Below are 20,784 nucleotides of genomic sequence, written 5' to 3'. Positions count from 1 at the left end.
TAGCCCAACTGAGTTTAAATACCAGCTAACTACCTTTAAAGTGCCTGGGGAATTGAAGTAGCTATATTTCTGAATATTTGTACCAAAGAGGATCAGCCTATCAGATTTGATATAGGCTTTCCAATTTATCTATTTTGTTCTGAGCACTACTCACTTGAAAGCTCTGTGGTGTTATTTTAAAACCTATTTTGATAAATGTATTAGAACTGAGGGAATATGGTCAGCCAGATGTAATGGGAAAAAATACCTAGTTTTCACCTAGGCTATTTTCTTGAGATTTATGAAAGAAATACCAAATAGTTAATGTTGCCTTGGTATTTAGTATCTTAGTCTGGGGAACCTTGGAAATAATCCATCCCATATACAGTCAAGCAGGGCATAAACAAGTTTCAGTTAAGGACAGACTGCATATATGAAAGGGTTTCCATAAGATTGCAGTACCATATTTTTAGTGTACCATTTCTATGTTTAGATACAAGATACAGACATACCATTGTGTCACAATTGCCTACAGTATCCGGGACAGTAACCTGCAGTGCAGGTTTGTTGCCTAGGAGCAATAGGTTGTACCATATAGCCTAGGTGTGTAGTAGCCCACACTATAGAGGTTTGTGTCACTCTGATGTTCACACAACAATGGAACAACCTATCATGCATTTCTCAGAATATAGCCCTGTTATTAAGCGACACATGACCATATCTTCAGTTGATTTATATTTTCTGATTACAGAAGGATGTATGTTAAGAAATGCCAAATGATAATTATAAATAAGCTTAATTAACTCATAAATATAGCCTCTGAGTCTTCCAAATTTCAGCCACTTTGCTTTCAGGAAATCTGTACTGAGTCACAGTGTCATTTTTTAAAAAAAAAATTTAACTCTCTTAGAGTCTGACAGATGTATAACAGAAAGCATTTGAAAGGGAAATGTTTTAGTTAAGTTACAATGCTAAAAACACTGTCAAAACAGTACAAAATACTTCACTTCAAATCATTAGCTCTTTAAAAACACACCTAGAATGCATAACTACCCAAATCATCAACTAATCTGAATTTCAGAATTGTTAGTAATTGATAAGGATATATCCTTCTTTTGGAGTGAAAAAATCCTAAGGAAAATAACCAAAAATGAACTAGGGATGATCCCTCTAGCAGCTGCTTTTATTGCTAGTGCAACACTGACCTAAGGTATTCGGGATGGGAACTTCTCCTGCATATGCATGTTGGAGAACAGCCCTGTATCCTCAAGGACTCCAATTTGGAAATCTTACTCCTTAACCCCTCTAACTTCCATGATCTTTCATTGAAACAAAGCAATCAAATACCTATAAATGCTCCAAATGGCTAAGGGACCTCCTTACTTGACTTTGAGCATCGTTTGTGTTTAGAAGCCTCCACTATTATCATTTATAGACTTCAGGATTAGAGACTCACAGTCGCCCCTTTCTTTCAGCTCTAAAATGCAGAAATAATCTAAATGTATCCCAGACTACCGTATTTTAAAATGTAGCCCTTTCAACCCAACCCAACCCAGGTCTCTCTCTTGCTAGATTTAATTTTCTCCATAGCAGAAAGCATCATCAGACCTATGATATATTTCATTCATTTATCTATCTCTACAAACTAGGATGTAAGCTCGAATAATGAAGGGGTTTTGTCCATTTTGTTCACTGCTGTATCCCCAGGAACTCATTAAGTATGCAGGCCTAACAAATATCTGTTGAATAGAAATGAGTCACTATACACACTACAATAACAAACTACTAATTAATCAAGGCAGTCAAGTGGAAATCAAATCTAGACTTGCGGAAGGAGAGATTTAATTCAAAAAAGCTACTGAAATATGAGGAAGTGAGAAGAGGGGTCACTGCATTCGAGAGATCACTCTGATCCAAAGATCTGTGGGTGTCTCCAAGATCAGGCCAAAAAAGGTTTTTGTTTTGTCGGAAAGAGTAAACAAGATTAGAAAGAACTGAGTGTGGGAAAGGGAGTGAGCAGGTGTCATCTTTGCATGGTTGGTCACAGAATCTTTTTCCCTGAGGTCAACTCATTCTTCACAGGGACTGTTAAGAAGGTGCTGTTCTGCGTTCCAATGGTGGCTCAAGGATAAGTCAATGTCCCATGGCCTATGGGAATGAGATGCCTGATTACAGTTTGGTCAAGTTAATAGGTATTTTGTCCAGATTGTCCAATGGAGGCTGAACACTTCAGCTAATCATTGATGAGATAATGAATGAGGATTTGCAGAGTCTGTGTTTTACTCTGACCTAACTAAACAAGGTGAGGGAGCACCTGCAAATCTTATAAAAGTAATATGAAAAGTCATATGTGATTTTTTACAGTAAGTCATTTCCCCTAACATAAAAAGGTGGTCAGATTTTTTAACTGCCGCTATTTTCCAGGAGCATAGAACTTGGATAAAGTTAAACATTTTCAAGTGATTTAGTTCTACACTACCACCAATGAAAAAAAAAAGCTCCAAGTGAAAACTGTAATCAAACAAGAAATGACACATATTGAAATTGTGTTGTACATCCCGTGTATCAAGTACATTGTGTTACGTATATTTTTCTCATTCCAGCTCTGTCACTTAGTAGAAGTTGCTTCCTTCACATATTTACCATGCATACTAAACACAAAGAAAAACAGCATGGAAATGTGTGCAATTTTGCCAGCTATTCCTTTCTGTGAGCACCTGCCCCAAATGAATGGAAGATGGGAACATATTCTTCCCAAGTTTCACAGTAGTAATTGCAACTCTATTTTTTATATACAAGGAACCTCATGCACAAACCAGACACTTTTATGTGGTGTCTCCATCTTAGTAAATGACAAATTGACAGGTTCGGTTGCTTTGGCCCCAAATCTGAGGCCATCCTTACTCCCCTATCTTTTGTCCATACTACATTTTGAATCTACCCACAAATCCCATCGCTTCTACCTTTAAAACACATGCGGAATCTGACCACTTTTCACCAGTCATTCCCCTACCCTGGTCTGAGGACATCTGCTGTGTTTTTCTAATTGCCTCCTTTATGCCTGCATGATCCTTCAGCAGAGCTTCTACCTCCCTGCTCCTTCTGCCTACAATGTCCTCTCCCCATCACAGCCCTCTCCCAGAATCTTTGGTTCTTGCCTCTGATGTCACCCATTAGAGAAGTCTTCCCTGATCATCCCGTGTACCTATGTAAAATAACAACCTCCTCATCCCTTAGGATTCCCTTCCTCTGCTTTATTTTTCTCTATAGCACTACCTACTTGGATTCATTCTTTCTCTCTCATTCTGTTACCGATTTTTTTCACTGCTATATCTCCAGCACCTAAAACAGCATCTGATACAGACAAGGATTTCAATAGATATTTGTTGAATAATAAATGATTTATACTTTAATGAAATTTAAAGTTCTCTGTACAACTGTTTTGCTTTGGGAGACTAGAAGGAAAAAAAGGGAACAAACTGTCAACACTGCTAAAGAATTTTTCACAGACTTTCATGATTATTACCTCTTAGAAAAAAGAAAAATACCTACCACATTGAAATAAAATCACATTCTTGTTGTTGTTTAAACTCAATTATGAATCTTAGATAAGTGCTGTAATACTAAGCTTACTTTTTTCTTTCTTTTTTTTTTTGGAGACAGTATCTTGCAATGGCACCCAGGCTGGAGTGCTGTGGCATGATCTCAGCTCACGGCAATCTCTGCCTCCCAGGATCAAGCCATTCTCCCCCCTCAGCCTCCTGAGTAGCTGGGACTACAGATGCATGTCACCACACCTAGCTAATATTTTGTATTTTTTTTTTTGTAGTGACAGGTTTTCACTGTGTTGTCCAGGCTAGTCTTGAACCCCTGAGCTCAAGCGATCCACCTGCCTCCCAAAGTGTACCCAGCCTAAGCTTACATTTTAAGTGCCATTCAGATGGGTATCATTTCAGATCTTACTCATCATTTTATACCCAGTATCTGCTGTAGGAAAAAAGGTTGGCATAACTGAAACAGAAAAAACTTAGATTTTCTAAATTTGTATTTTCCATTAGTTGGGCCACTAGTCATTGGTTCTATATACTCCCCAGATTGGTTCAGGAATATAAGGCACTGAGAGATATGCTCCAGCTCCTGAGGGAAAATTCTGATAAGAATTTGACCAATTAGGAGTAAGCCATGCTTTTATGGAGAGGGACATGAAGAGGGATGCCTACAAAAGTTCTAAGATCTGAATCCAGACAGAACCTTGTAGAAATGACATAAAATCTGTTCTGTTTGCATGATATTCTAAGATCTGACTCTATATCTCACTCCCCTTGAGTAGGAGCCTTGGCCAGGCCTAATTGTGCAGTAAGCCATCGACAGGATTTCATTCCTAGCTGCATTCTTGTTGGGAGAAGGAAGCTAGGACCATGAGAAAATCTTGTCCAGGGATGAGAAGTGGAAGAATAAGTCTAAGAACCTAGATGTGAGTTTCCTTTATTGATAAAAATCCAATAAATAAACCTCTGTCTTTATGAGTGGCCTAGGGCAAATAGAAATAGAAACTCTGTGAATTTTTTAGACTGGTTCAAATCTATTCTATAAGTCATCTGAAAAAAAGTTTTCATCTTGATAATAATAAAATAAATTGATATTAATATTTGAGATTTTTTGCTTATTAAAATATAATTATCAACCGGGTACCAACAATTTACAAAAAGTAGGCAGTCACAAGACTCATAGAAGTGTAAATTAGTATAAAGTTTATAGAGGGCAAATTGGTAATATGCATCTCAACCATTACCATGTCCGTGCCCTTTTTATCTACCCATTTCATGTCTAGGATTTTTATTTTGCCCTTATGTCCAAAATTTATAGATGTGCAAAAATAATTTACATAGAAGATATTTTTCAAGGTTGTTTAAAACAGCAAAAATATGGAAGCAATCTAAATGTCCAACAAAGATGAATTATTTAAAAAATTACAGGGTATCCATGAACTGAAGTATATTATTAAAGTGTATTATTCTTTTAAAAATACTGTGCAGGGCAAACTATAAGCTGGTCAAAGAAAGAATAAATTATCCAGGCCTGGCTTGGGAACTGCCAGTTTAAAATCTCCTAAACTCATCATAAACATAGAGCTGCCAGTTTAAAAATCTCTTATATTCAACATAAACAAAGAGTTCTTCCTGCTTGTGATTGTTTTGTTCTTTCAGCCTGGAACATTTTTCTTTGCCTAACTTATCATCCTGTACCACCAAAGCTGTCCTCTTTCTTCAAATCTAGTCTCTTTCTTTGATTTTCAATATTTTAATACCTTTAATTCATTTCCAGCTTCAAAGTATTTTTGTAATTTTGATGTATAAATTGAGATTTCTAATATTTCTTCCAAATCAGAAGAGTCAACAGCTCAAGGCCATTGTTCTCACATGGAATGAATGGGTTGGAGCCAGGTGATGGTCAAAATGTTTCACAACCATTAGAACACCAGCACCAAGCAGGCAGAGGAGGCTTCAGCTGCAGTGCTGGAGCATGGCTCTGGTTTTTACCTTCTAGTTGTCAGATCACTGGGTCATCCTAGTAGTTCCTGGGAGAGAATCCAGGGCATGTGGGGGCTCTTGGGGAACAGAACACTCAAGAACTCTGGGTAAAACAATTTACCCACAGTTGTGTGTCTTCTGTTAAGATGTTTTCAAATAAAAAGAACAAGTATAATCAAAGACTTGCTCAAGACCCGAGAGGTGACTCTGGGTCCAGTGATCTTTCCATTCTTTCATTCAATCCAGAAGAAAGAATGTCACTTTGAATGCTAATAGAATATTAAAGGAGAAATTGGAGACAGGAAGCAAAAACAAATTGTTGTTATCTGTGTGTCCAATAAGTGAGGGGGCTGGGAGAACCAATGGAGATCATGGGATTGACAAAAGAGGAACACATGTCTCCATTTCTGCCCATCAAAAGCTTCTAGAGATGAAAGAAGGCAACTACTACATGGTTTTTTAATGGATGCAATTTGTACTTAGAAGAAAACAGCGTTTTGCAGATTAGCATTTAAGGAAATTCTGCTTTCTTTTGCTGGTCTACTGACCTTAACAAGGTTTCATTTATTTTGTGCTCTCTTGCTTTCATGTTTAAACACCATTTTCTCTCCCCACAATAAAGTATAACAATGATAAAAATTAAGCTTCAAAAAAGGTTTCTAAGCATACCATTGAAACTGTTATATTTCTCAAGAGCAACATATTCAACTCCCCTTTTATTAACTTTAATAACACTCAATTATTGTGCAAAGTTCCCAAACTTCATTCCAAAGGCAGCCATCTGGGAAAGGAAGTCATGCTCAGAAACTTTTCCAGAACCAGTCTTCAAACTAGATAACTTCAATGTATCATTCAGTGTAATTCTGGCCCCTTGACTATACTGATGGGTTCAGAAATGCATGCAAGACCTTTTATCTTGGAACTGGGAAACTTCTTCTAGAAATACATAGGAAGAGAAGCTTTCCCCATGGAATTTCTGAGATTTCTTTCCTCATAATGCATAAAAATGCCTGATAGGCTCCCCAGGACCTTATATCATCAATCTTCATCTTTTGAGCCAAGAAACAGAGGCAGAATCTGGAAATGACTTGCAGAATCTGGAAATGACTTGATCTCCTGGATGCAACCATGCCTGAAACTATTGTACTCCCATTTTTTTTTTTTTTTTGACTAGAGCCAGTCTGAACTGAGATTTTGGCACTTGATGAATACATTTGAGATTAAATCTCATGAACATGTGTGATGGTGTTGTTACCAACTACTAACTAGAAATAGTGACACATGGACAATTTCCTTCAACATACAACTTCAAAATACTGAAAAGAATAAACTAAAATTGCCAAAAAAGGGAGAGGAGGGGAATCATTAAATTAGTCACATACGAATGTCATCTGTCCATAAGCACTCTCAAAATAATTGCTACTTGAAGACTGTATTAGTTCATTTTCATGCTGCTGATAAAGACATACCCGAGACTGGGCAATTTACAAAAGAAAGAGGTTTATAAGACTTACAGTTCCACATGGCTAGGGAGGCCTCACAATCATGGTGGAAGGTGAAAGGCAAAGAGGAGCAAGTCACATCTCACATGGATGGTAGCAGGCAAAGAGAGCTTGTGCAGGGCAACTCCAGTTTTTATAACTATCAGATCTCATGAAACTTACACACTATCACAAGAATAGCAGGGGAAAGACTTGCCACCATGATTCAATTACCTCTCACCAGATTCTTCTCATGATACACGGGAATTTTGGGAGTTACAATTCAAGATGAGATTTGGGTGGGGACACAGCCAAACCAGATCAAAGACCTTCAACTTGCGACTGCAAAATAAGGATACTTCACTCACTTTTTTTTTTTAACCTATCACTTGCAAGTTACCTTTCTCTATTAGCCGTTTTTTTTTTCTTTTTTTTAGATGGAGTCTTGCCCTGTCACTCAGGCTAGAGTGCAATCGCATGCTCTCAGCTCACTGCAACCTCCATCTGCCAGGTTCAAGCAATTCTCCTACCTCAGCCTCCTTAGTAGCTGGGACTACAGGTGTGCACCACCATGCCTGGCTAATTTTTTGTATTTTTAGTAGACACAGGGTTTCACCATGCTGGCCAGGCTGGTCTCAAACTCCTGACCTCATGATCCACCCGCCTCAGCCTCCTGAGTGCTGGGATTACAGGTGTGAGCCACTGCGCTGGGCTTCGTTTTTCTTTTCTTCTTTTTTTTTTTTTTTTTTTTTTGTCCCCCATGCTGCAGCACCATGGCACCATCTCAGCTCAATGCAACCTCTGCTTCCCAGGCTCAATAAATCCTCCCACCTCAGCCTTCCAAAAGCTGGGACTACAGGTGTACACCTGGCTAAATAGAAAAAAATTTTTTTGTAGATACAGGGTTTTGCCATGTTGCCCAGGCTGGTCTCCAACTCCTGGGCTCAAATGATTTTCCCACCTCAGCCTCCAAATGTTCTGGGACTACAGGCATGAGCCACTGTGCCTGCCCATTTTCATTTTCTGCACTCATATTTAACATGAGTAATTCACATTTGCAGTTGATATGTAGAGGTCATTGAATTGTTTATTATCATATGAAAGAGAAAACTTCACAGACTTTCATTTCTTTTTTCTTTTTTTGCCTCTATCTTATGGGAGAGGAATTACTCTTTGAGTGGTAACTAAGGATCTCACACTTTACATACATTATGCCACTTTATACTCATAACAGGCCTGAAAAGGTGGATTTCTCCACTTTTTCCAGCTTATACATATGGAGATTTTGCCAAGTTTAAGTAGCTTGCCCAAGGTCAAATCTCATAAATATCCAAATGGAAATTGGAGCCCAGATTTCCTGTTTTGACAACTCATATTCATATAATAATAAAAATAAATTTTCATAGCAATAAAAACACTTAAATTTACTATGTTTTAAGTACTTTACGTAACCTAACAATGCTATGTGGTAGATACTCTTCTTATCTTCATTTCAAGAATGAGACAACTGAAGCACATATTAAAGACTTGCTCAAGACTTCATAGGAAGCAGTAACTCAGATTCAAATCCAGGTCAAACTTCAGGAATCCATGTTTTCAAATACTATGCTCTACTGTGTCACGTAATTTAATGACTTTCTTTAAGCTAGATCCCTGTTTCACAGCGATGTTTTTTTTTATCATCTTCCTAAGCAGACATTGGAGGTAAAAATCCTCCCACTGGGAATGCAGGCCTTCGGCTACGTGTTCTTACTATAGGCTGTGTCTCATTCATCTTCATCATTTCTGCTAGCCAAATTTAACACCTTTTCTTCATGATGTTAATCTTTGTCCTGTGGACTTGTATATGAGACTGTTGGGTGCATTAATTGATTTGAATAAACAGCATTTGCCCCAAAGCACAACAGTGCTCTTTCAGTAGAACATGGGGAGAAAAAAATCCTCCCTAGTCTCCCTGCCACTCACACCTTTCCGAAAGATGTAAGAAGGTATCATTTTGAATTTAGAGCTACAATCTACAGAAAGATTTCTCCATGGTGTGCTATAAATTCCTTTTTGGGGACTCTTCATTTAATGTATCTTCTGAAAAACACCTGTATTTCTATTTGTGAGGTTCAAATACTATATAAAATATAAAGATCTTCTAACAAACTCAATGTTTGGCTTTCGCAGATTGTGAAAGTATTTTTTCCCTAGAGTCTAGAAAATTGCCTCTCATTTCTCTAAACAAAAGAATAACATTTAAGGGAAGAAGAGCAATTTTTTTTCTATTCAAACTTTTTTTTGGCTGTGAAGTTACTTGATATTCCATGAGAAAACAACTGCTACTATTTTACTTCTACCTTCTTATGTGGGGTCTGCTTCTAAATTGATGACTGATGTAGCTTTTATTTTATGACTACCACTAAAAGATGAATTATGAATTAATAGGGAATTGTTAATTTCAGTTAAATCAATAATATTGTTAATAAGTGAGGATTGCCCATGAAGAGCCAATAAATCATTGTGTTAAACATTAGTAACTTACATTAAACCCAACGTGACTAATATATTAAATGTATATTAGAAATTTGTTACACATATCCAGGAATAAACTTACACTCACCTTAAATTTGAGTTATATTTGCTGACTCCAATCGATATGATAATAGGAGCTATTTTCAAGGCCTTAGGAGCAAGTTTTCATGGCGGAGACTAGCGAGTAAATTTAATGGACGCTTCCCTGAAGTCAGACTTGCCTCATCTGTGTAGACTTCACATGAATTTTCAATTCAATTTCAACCTCAAATGGGAGTTCCCACAAATCCAAACACCTTGTTGAAGCAGGAGAAAATGAATTATGTGGATAACAATATTTTATCAAGCTCGAAACTCAGCTGTGTTAGGTCCAAAGCAGTAAAACTGTGTAAATAAATTGCTAAGTCACAGTGAAATTGATGACTTGTATCTCATGTTTTAAAACCAGGATGACTAGTTTAAAAAAAAAGGAAAGAGAGACAGAGAGAAAGTTGGAAAATCATTCTTTTGACTTGGCACATTTGATTGTTGTTTCCAAGTTCAAATGAACGTTGGAGCAAAAAGCTATCCAATTGGACTTAAATAACTTTAATATTATTTTCTGTGTTTGTGTGTATATGCATGTGTATGTCTGTTTGGACTTTTTTAAAACTAAGTTTTCCTATTCAAATATTTTTGTAAATGTGTGGTTGCATAATATTGTGCTATAACAAGTGCATAATTTTCAGCTGATTGTCAATAAAACTTTTAAAAATGTACACGCCTAACATACCAATTTTGACATATAGAATAATCCTGGTAGGTTAAGCTCTCTTATCACCTCCCATACATTTTAGAAACCACTCCCTCCAACCAAACTTGGATTCCACCGTAAAGGATACCAAAAAGGCCTAAGCCAGAGATCCATTAAACAAACAAAAGCTCACACTTATCTAGAGAAAACAGCAAGCACCAACTCCTTCCCAAAGAACTGTTTGAAAATGTTTCTGCACCCTGATCTGAGAGTCAGAAAGCAGATGGGGAAGACCTTCTAGAAACAATCTACTCAGCAAAACAATCATTTCTTAAGTAGGTGGGAATGGAAAAGAAAGAAAATGAGCAAACTGGAAATAAATGTAGAAGTAGGGAGAAGCACAATAGTTACCTATTTATCTAGAATCCTTGCTGACACTAGCATTTGGGTCTCCAAAATACATCCAGAAATGAATGGATGTGATCACAAGCTCCAAGTCTCATTCTCTTGGCTAAAGTGCTACCTTTTAAAGCCTTCCCTGGCTAAAGAGGGTTCATTAAATACTTTCCCTTGAGGGCTACCGAGGGAGCTGGCCTGAACAGGTAAGAGGTTTCAGAAGGAATACTGAGATCTGATAAATGAGGAAGAGTAAGCTCTCCAGAGAAGAAGAGAGGGAAAAAGGATCTAGGCAGACAGAACAGCAGGGGAAATAATTTCCACTTGCTAAAAGGCAGTAAGGACAGCAATATTGGCAATCTTTTCTGAACTGAAGGAATGCTTTTTCCCCGGCGTTATTTTGGCAAATTTTATTGAACTCAGCATGGATGTTCTTGCTAGGATGTTGTTTTCATGTAGCCAGCTGTTTAGGCGCGGCTTCACTGCCCTTAAGTACTCAGGAGGTATTCCTGCACTGGGTGGTGTCCAGGGCCTGACACTTCCCACCGACTCTTCCATGAACCCACGTTCATTCCTTCCTTAAACCTGTCACTTACGGGATGTTTCTGCAATGCATTCCTCTGTGCTGCATTTTCTTCCTTCGGGACACAATTTATTTTAATGGGTCAGCATTTTTTTTCTTTTTCGACGTTTTAACTTTTAAATATTCCATAAACATTTTGGGATGGGCTGAGCCACTGTTACTTCCTATTATACTTCCTCTATCCTTTTCTTCATTTTATTGGGAGCCTGGGATGATGCACAGAAAGAGAGAGTGGGTAGGAAAGGGCTTCCATTGTTACGTTTATTTTACCACCTTTACAGAGAAAGGCAGGATATTTTGATTACTTGGGAATTAATTCTGTTCTGTTACATATTTTATTCCGCTTTTAAACTTTTTGGAGGAAACTGAAAGGCAAGATGGTATTTTCAAAGATTGTGAGCTGGTTCTGTTTTGCTTTTGTATGTAATAGTAATAGGCAATATATAGTGAGTGCTTATATGTGTCAGGCACTGTTCTAAGCTCTATGCCTGTATTAATGTAACTTTACAACAACCTTGTAAGTTGGTACTGTTTTTATCTCAATTTATAGCTAGGACACCCACCCAAGAAGTCTGGTACTTGGCTGGGCACGGTGGTTCATATCTGTAATCCCAGCAAATTGGGTGGCCGAGGTAGGAGGATTACTTGAGCTCAGGAGTTCAAGACCAGCCTGGGCAACATAGCAAGACCTCATCACTACTAACAACAACAACAACAAAAAAACAGCAGGGCATGGTGGTGCATGTCTGTAATCTCAGCTACTCAGGAGCCTGAGGAAGGAGCATCTCTTGAGTACAGGAGATGCCGGTTGCAGTGAGCTATGATTGCACCACTGCACTCCAGCCTGGGTGACAGAGCAAGACCTTGTCTCAGAAAACAAAACACACACACACACAAAAAAAAAAAAAAAAAAGAAGAAGAAGAGAAAAGAAAGAAGAAAAAGAATTTAGGTTCATAAGTCCATGTCTTTCTCTCAATAATGCACTGCATTCTCTTATACTGTGTGAAGCTCAGACCAGACCTTTCATGCTTAAAAATAAATGAACACATAAATCTTTATTGACTACATTCTATTTGAATATTAAGTTAAAATTAATAAAAGAAAAACCCCTCTACCACCCTTCCACTTTATGTTTCAGTTAGAGACTACATGTTTCCTGAATCACATCTAGTGAGCATCTTTGACTTTGTACACCACAAGAAGTAAACTTACATTTTGGTACACTGCATATCTCTCATACTTGGGGCAGAGAAGGCAAGACCCTGAACCTCTGCAATGGAGTATATAACATTTCTACTCTAAAAAACAAATTTTTCACTTGGGACAACTTCCCTTTCATTAGCCTCAGTTTTTCCCCTCCTTGAAATCGCTAGGTGGAAATTATCAGCCTTTATGTTAAATCTCTTTTAATATTGAATAACTATATACGTTTATTTTATTTATTTATTTATTTTTTGTGACGGAGTTTCACTCTTATTTCCCAGGCTGGAGTGCAATGGCAAAATCTCGGCTCACCACAACCTCTGCCTCCTGGGTTCAAGTGATTCTCCTGCCTCAGCCTCCTGAGTAGCTAGGATTACAGGCATGCACCACCACACCAAGCTAATTTTGTATTTTTAGTAGAGACAGGGTTTCCCATGTTCTTCAGGCTGGTATCGAACTCCCAACCTTAGGTGATCCGCCCACCTCGGCCTCCTAAACTGCTGGGATTACAGGCATGAGCCAACGCACCTGGCCTATTTTATATTTTAACTATATCTTTATTCACATGTATATTCCTAATTCCTTTCCCTGCTGTATGTTCAGTGCCAAAGTATCCAGTTAAAAAAAAAAAAAAAGTTTTTCCTGGGGATAGCTGTCAGTATTCAGGCATCAAATCCCTAAGGATCCTTTTGTTATTCCAGACTGGTTCAAGTAAAAATGTCTCTCTACAGATTTATTTTCCCTGGTCTGTTGAATGCTTACGTAATGTCATCACTGTCACAGCTATGACCATTCTAAGGAATGGTAGCAACTCCTTGCTGCCACATGGTTAACACGGTTGCTATATTGCTTTGCCATTGATTGACTGTGATTGAAAGTCTCCATGCTAAGTCATCCTTTGATGTCTTATTGATAACTTGAAGAATATTTTATTGGTGTCATAAATCCCACATTTTAAGAATCCTTTAGGTGATAATGGAATTGATAATCACAAGTTAAGAGTCCCATTTTATGAAGAGGAGGCATTTTAAAGTTCTTGCACAATTCAAAACTCACAAAATCCAAGTCAAGCTCTAACAAATGCTGGTGTTTTTTTGTGCATTCCAGCTCAGATGGAAATCACCTCAACATAGCCAGTGGGTCACACAGTGGTTACTCGACATGCATACCCTGCAATTCTGAGGAATTGAAAAAATTCAGATCCACATTACTTCATTTTTTAAAATACAGTCAGACATTATTAATATTTCCATCTTGTATGCTTTCAAATGTCATAGTCCAAATTAAAATAAAACCATACTGTATTTTATTCTTCCCCGTAGGTTTATGGAGATAGGCAAGTCTATATAACATTGAATTTAATTCTTTGTTATACTTGCCCCTATTGAGAATGCCATGGTGAGGGACGATACCTGTGCCTAGCATTGTCTGGAAAATAGGTGAGGCCAAACAAATATTTTTTGAAAAATAGATGAATAAATACATAAACTCTTGTCTCACTGAACTTATTTTCTTAACATATGATCTTGCTAGCTGTAGAATTAATTTTTTTATTTCATCCCCTTTAAACCTTTTATAGGCTTTTCTATTCATTTCTTTGACATTTGTAATGCCTCATTGAGAACATGCTACTTACATCCCTAGTACTACTGATTCCAAATGGAATGAGAATGAGTTGGCTGATGTAGATGCCAACAAAACCTAATTCTATCTAAGACTGCATAGATAAAACTACAATTTCCAGAACAAACGGAGATAGTCTTGCTCAAGTTTTGCACCACACAGACTGTGTCTGACAGGCAGGACTCAACAACCACTGACATACATCACAAACCACATGACAGGCACTGTGCTAAGTGTGCCAAACACATCATATGCTTTACCCCCAAGCAGCCCCCATGGAATACCTTTTATTAATATTATCCATTTTATATATGAAGACACATATTTAAAGAAGTTTATCCCAGGTTCACAGGTAATAAGTCACCAAGCTCAGACTCAAACCTTAGGTTATTCTGACTCCCTAGCTGTGTCCTTAATCACTGTGCTCTATTGCCTTATGAGATGGAGCTTCACAAAGAAATTATTGCCATAGGAGGCAAATCAAAACTATCATTTCTTATGAGAAATCAAAATTACTGTGCTAAGTTTGTATGGATGATTAAAAACACCAAAAGACAGAATAAATATTTGCATCTCTCTGAAGGGTTATCACACAGTAAAAATTGGTTTAGATTTTTTTCATACATCAGCATTAAGAATGGAAGTTTTAGGGTGAGCAATTCAATCTCAATATAAGAGAAGAACTAGTTATATCGATTCCGAATAGATTACTGGATGCTCTAGAAGGAAATAAAGGCTTCTAGTCATCATGGAGGAATGGTAATTGCTCACAAAGATGATAAAAACAGATTTTTAGATAAGCTGAACTAAATGGCCTTAATGTTCCTTTAAAATGAAAGATTTTATGATCCTATGATAAACAGAAGCTAACTAAAGGGTAAGGAGAAGAAAGGGGGAAGAAACACTTATTGACCACCTAGTTATAAATACTCTGCTCCATCTCACTTAACACTCACCATGAGGTCAGTGTTGTCCAAGGGGACGACATCGTCATCCCCATCTTGCATACAGGAAGAAACTGAAATAATATTCCCCTATCATGGACAAAAATCTGAGACTTAGAGTAATAACACGCCTAAGACTACACAGCTGTGTAATAAAGCTACAATTGAACTTCTGATCTTCTTGACTCTAAGCAAAGGTCCTAAACAGAGGAAAAAATTGTGGGTATGGAACTACTGGAAGAGATACAGGAAGACCAAGTGTAAATTCAAGGAAATAAATAGGAGAGAACATGGAGAAACTCTGGGCTGAGGAGGGACCATCTGCAGAGCATATCCTTGGGGAATAGTTGGCAGGCTATGGAAGTAGGGGAACAGGAGGAACAGATAAAGGTATTAACACAGTATGGCCCTGCCAGGATAGCCTCAGATGTGTTGTAAGAACTTAATGTTATTGCTTCAAATATTTTCGACTGAATATAGGGAAATTAAGCATCTTAAAAGAGATTGGAGCTGAGGTCGGGGGGGTGGTCATTGGGGAAAATTTCACGTATTCCCAGTCTACTAAATTTGCTAGCCACTGCTCAGAAGCAATGTAATGAGCAGAGTTCAAATAATTAGATTTTGGCTGACTTCCTATGAGCACTTTGAAAGCTTAATGGGCATTTGTATGCATTTATTTCTTCGATGATTGTGTTGTAGATGCTGAAGATGCATCATTGAACAGATAGACTCCCTGGCTCCACAGAGCTTGCATTTGAGAGAGTGGAGGAGAACAATGAAAATAATACATAAATACATTCTGAAGCATACTGAGAAAAGCAGCATGGAAGTGCATACTGAGAAAAGCAGTATGGAAGAATGAAGTAAAGCATGGCAAATGTGTTGGGAAGCAGGGAGGGAGCATAGCCACTTTAAATCTGTCTGCTGAGAAGGAGGCATTTGAGCAAAGCCTGAAGCAGTGGAGAAAAAAGCCTGCAGATATTTCTAGGCAAAGTGTTCTAGAGGGAGGGAAGAGCTAGGGTAAGGGCCACAGGAAGGAAATGTAGATGCCTGTACTAAGAACAGTGAGGTGCAGAAGCCAGGAAAAAGAGATGAGGTCAGAAAGCAATCATGTGGGATCTTGAGGATAACCATAAAGCCATTAGCTTCTACTCTGCATGTGGTGGAGAACTACTAGAAATTTTTGAGTATAGGAGTGATATAACTTAATTTACATTTTATGATTATAAAGTAGATACCCAAATGCCCCATTGTGTTCATAAGAAACAGGTCGTTTACTACAGGTGCCACAAAGCAATAAGAAAAATGATTCTTAGTGCACATCACGTTGAAGAAATGAACGATAAAATTAAATACCAAGGAAGTAAATGAGATCCATAATAAAAACTATAACACTTTGATGAAAGAAATTGAAGAGGAAACCAAAATGTAAAGATGTTCAATGTTCACAGATTAGAAAGATCAATATTGTTAAAATCTCCATAATATCCAAAGCAATCTAAAGATTCAATGCAATCCCTATCAATAATAGTTTTCAAAAAAATAGATAGAACCCATCCTAAAATTTATATGGAACCACAAAAGACTCAGAATAGCTAAAGCTGTGTTAAGTAAAAAGAACAAAACTAGTAGAATCACATTATTTGACTTCAAATTATACTAAAGAGCTATAGTACCCAAAATAGCATGGTATTGGCATGAAAACAGACACATAGACCAATGGAACAGAGTACAGACCCGCAAACAAACCCGCATACATACAGTTAACTGATTTTCAACAAAGGTGCCAAAAACATACACTGGGGAAAAGACAGTATCTTCAATTAATGTTGCTGGGGAAACTGGATAACCACATGCAGAAGAATCAAACTAGACTCCTATCTCTTGCCATACACAAAAGTCAAATCAAAATGATTAAAGACTTAAATGTAAGACCTTGTATTAGTTCGTTTTCATGCCACTGATAAAGACATGCCTGAGACTGGGCAGTTTACAAAAGAAAGAGGCTTAAGTGGACTTACAGTTCCATGTGGATTGGTAGACCTCAGAATCATAGTGGAATGCAAGGAGAAGTCAGTCACATCTTACATGGATGGTGGCAGGCAAAAAAAAAAAAGCTTCTGTAGGACAACTCCCATTTTTAAAACTGCCAGATCTCTTGAGACCCATTCACTATCAGCAGAACAGCATGGGAAAGAACTGCCGCCACAATTCAGTCATCTCCCATTGGGTCTCTTCCACAACACTTGGGAATTATGGGAGCTATAAGATGAGATGTGGGTGGGGACACAGAGCCAAACCACATCTTTCCAGTTCTGGCCCCTCCCAAATCTCGTATCTTCACATTTCAAAATTGATCATGTCTTCCCAACAGTCCCCCAAAGTCTCAACTCATTTCAGCATTAACTCAAAAGTCCACAGTCCAAAGTCTCATCTGAGACAAGGCAAATCCCTTCCACTATGAGCCTGTAAAATCAAAAGCAAATTAGTTACTTCCTAGTTACAATGGGGGTACAGGCATTGGGTAAATTCAGCCATTCCAAATGTGAGAAATCGGCCAAAACCAAGGGGCTACAGGCCCCATGCAAGTCTGAAATCCAGCAGGGAAGTCAAATCTTAAAGCTCCAAAATGATCTCCTTTGACTCCATGTCTCATATCTAGGTTACGCTGACAGAAGAGGTAGGTTCTTATAGTCTTGGGCAGCTCCGCCCCTGTGGCTTTGCAGTGTACAGCCTCCCTCCAGGCTGCCTTCATGGGCTGGCCTTGAGTGTGTGCAGCTTTTCCCAGTACAGGGTGCAAGCTGTCAGTGGATCTATCATTCTGGGGTCTGGAGGACAGTGGCCCTCTTCTCACGGCTCCACTAGGCAGTGCCCCAGTAGGAACTCTGTGTGGGAGGTCCCACCCCACATTTCCCTCTGCACTGCCCTAGCAGAGGTTATCCATGAGGACCCTGCCCCTACAGCAAACTTCTGCCTGGGCATCCAGGTGTTTCCATACATCCGAAATCTAGGCAGAGGTTCCCAAACCTCAATTCTTGACTTCTGTGAACTGGCAGGCTCAACACCACATGGAAGCTGCCAAGGCTTGAGGCTTGCACCTTCTGAAGCCATAGTCTGAACTCTATCTTGGCCCCTTTCAGCCCTGGCTGGGTAGCTGGGACACAGGGCACCAAGTCCCTAGGCTTCACACAGTTTGAGGATCCTGGGCCCAGCCCACTGAACTACTTTTTCCTACTAGGCCTCTGGGCTTGTGATGGGAGGGGCTGCAGTGAAGGCCTCTGACATGCCCTGGAGACATTTTCCCCATTGTCTTGGGGATTAACATTGACTCTTTGTGTTACTTAGGGAAATTTTTTTTTTTTTTTTTTTTTGAGACGGAGTCTCCCTCTGTCACCCAGGCTGGAGTGCAGTGGCGCAATCTCGGCTCACTGCAAGCTCCGCCTCCCTGGTTCACACCATTCTCCTGCCTCAGCCTCTCCGAGTAGCTGGGACTACAGGCGCCCACCACTACGCCCTTCTAATTTTTTTGTATTTTTAGTAGAGTCGGGGTTTCACCGTGGTCTCCATCTCCTGACCTCGTGATCCGCCCGCCTCAGCCTCCCAAAGTGCTGGGATTACAAGCGTGAGCCACCGCGCCCTGCCAATTTTTGCAGTTGGCTTGGCTTTCTCCTCAGAAAACAGGATTTTCTTTTCTATGGCATTGTCAGGCTACAAATTTTCCAAACTTTTATACTCTGATTCCTTTATAAAATTGCCTTTAACCGCACCTAAGTCACATCTTGAATGCTTTGCTGCTTAGAAATGTCTTCTGCCAGATATCTTAAATCATCTTTCTCAAGTTCAAAGTTCCACACATCTCTAAGGTAGGGGCAAAATGCTGGCAGTTTCTTTGCTAAAACGTAACAAGAGTCACCTTTGCTCCAGTTCCCAACAAATTCCTCATCTCTATCTGAGACCACTTCAGCCTGGACCTTATTATTCATATCAATGTCAGAATCTTAGTCAAAGCCATTCCACAAGTCTCTAGGAAGTTCCAAACTTTCCCATATTTTCCTGTCTACTTCTGAGCCCTCCAAACTGTTCTAACCTCTGCCTGTTACACAGTTCCAAAGTCACTTCCATATTTTCAGTATCTTTTCAGCAGCCCCCACTCCCATTACAAATTTACTGTATTAGTTCATTTTCACACTGCTAATAAAGACGTGCCTGAGAGGCAGTTTACAAAAGAAAAAGGCTTAATTGGACTCACAGTTCCACACATGGCTGGAGAGGCCTCACAATCATGGCGGAATGCAAGGAGGAGCAAGTTACATCTTAGGTGGATGGCGGCAGGCAAAAAAAGAGCTTGTGCAGGAAAGTTCTCCTTTTTAAAACCATCAGATCTCATGAGGCCCATTCACTCTCAGGAGAACAGCATGGGAAATACCCACACCCATAACTCAATCATCTCCCACCAGGTCCCTCCCAAAACACGTGGGAATTATGAGAGCTTCAAGATGAGATTTGGGTGGGAACATAGAGCCAAACCATATCAGACCTCAAATCGTGAAACTACCACCTGAAAACATTGGGGAAACTCTCCATGACATTGGCTGGGGCAAAATTTTCTTGAGTAACACCCCAAAAACACAGGCCACCAAAGCACAAATGGACAAATGGAGTCAATATCAAGTTAAACAGCTTCTGCACAGCAAAGGGAACAATCAACAAAGTAAAGAGAAAGCTCACAGAATGGGAGAAAATATTTGCCAATCACCCCAGTGACAAGAGGTTAATAACCAGAATATATAAGAAGCTGAAACAACTCTATAGGGAAAATATTCTAATAACCCAATTTAAAAATGTGCAAGCAATTTGAATAGACGTGTCTCAAAACACATACAAATGGCAAACAGCCATATAAAAAGGCGCCCAGCATCTTGATCATTACAGAAATGCAAATCAAAACTACAATGAGATATCACCTCACCACAGTTAAAATAGCTTATATCAACAAGACAGGTGGTAACTAATGCTGGCAAGGACGTGGAAAAAAGGGAATCTTTGTATGCTGTTGGTGAGAATGTAAATTAGTACAACTACTATGTAGAACAGCTTAGAGTTTCCTAAAAAAAAAAAACTAAAAATTGAGTTACCATTTGATCCCACAGGCCCACTGCTGGGTATGTACCCAAAAGCAAGGTAATCGGTATATAGAAGCAATATCCGAGCTCCTACGTTAGTTGCAGCACTGTTCACAATAGCCAAGATTTGGAAGCAACCTCAATGTCCATCAACAGATAAACAGATAAAGAAAATGTGATACATATACACAGTGGAGTACTATTCAGCCATAAAAAAAGAATGACACCCTGTCATTTGCAACAACATGGATGGAACTGGAGGTCACTACGTTAGGTGAAATAAGCCAGGCACAGAAAGACGAACACCATAGGTTCTCACTTATTTGTGGGATCTAAAAATCAACTCACTGATATAGAAAATAGAGTGATGGTTACCAGAGCCTAGGAAGGGTAGTGAGGGGGCACAGGGGGTGTTTGAGTACAAAAAACAATACTTAGAAAGAATAAATAAGACCTAGTATTTGATACCACAACTGGGTGATGATAGTCAATAAAAATTGTAAATTTTAAAATAAATAAAAAATTATAATTGGATTATTTGTAACACAAAGGATACATACTTGGATGGATAGATACCTCATTTTCCATCATGTGATTATCACGCATTGCATGCTTCTATCAACACATTTCATGTACTCCATAAGTATATACACTTACTATATATCCATAA

The sequence above is a fragment of the Symphalangus syndactylus genome, chromosome 21, assembly GCF_028878055.3.
Source record: "Symphalangus syndactylus isolate Jambi chromosome 21, NHGRI_mSymSyn1-v2.1_pri, whole genome shotgun sequence".
Taxonomy (NCBI): Eukaryota; Metazoa; Chordata; class Mammalia; order Primates; family Hylobatidae; genus Symphalangus; species Symphalangus syndactylus.
The sequence above is the reverse complement of the archived record's forward strand: the minus strand, read 5'-3'. Positions refer to the sequence as shown.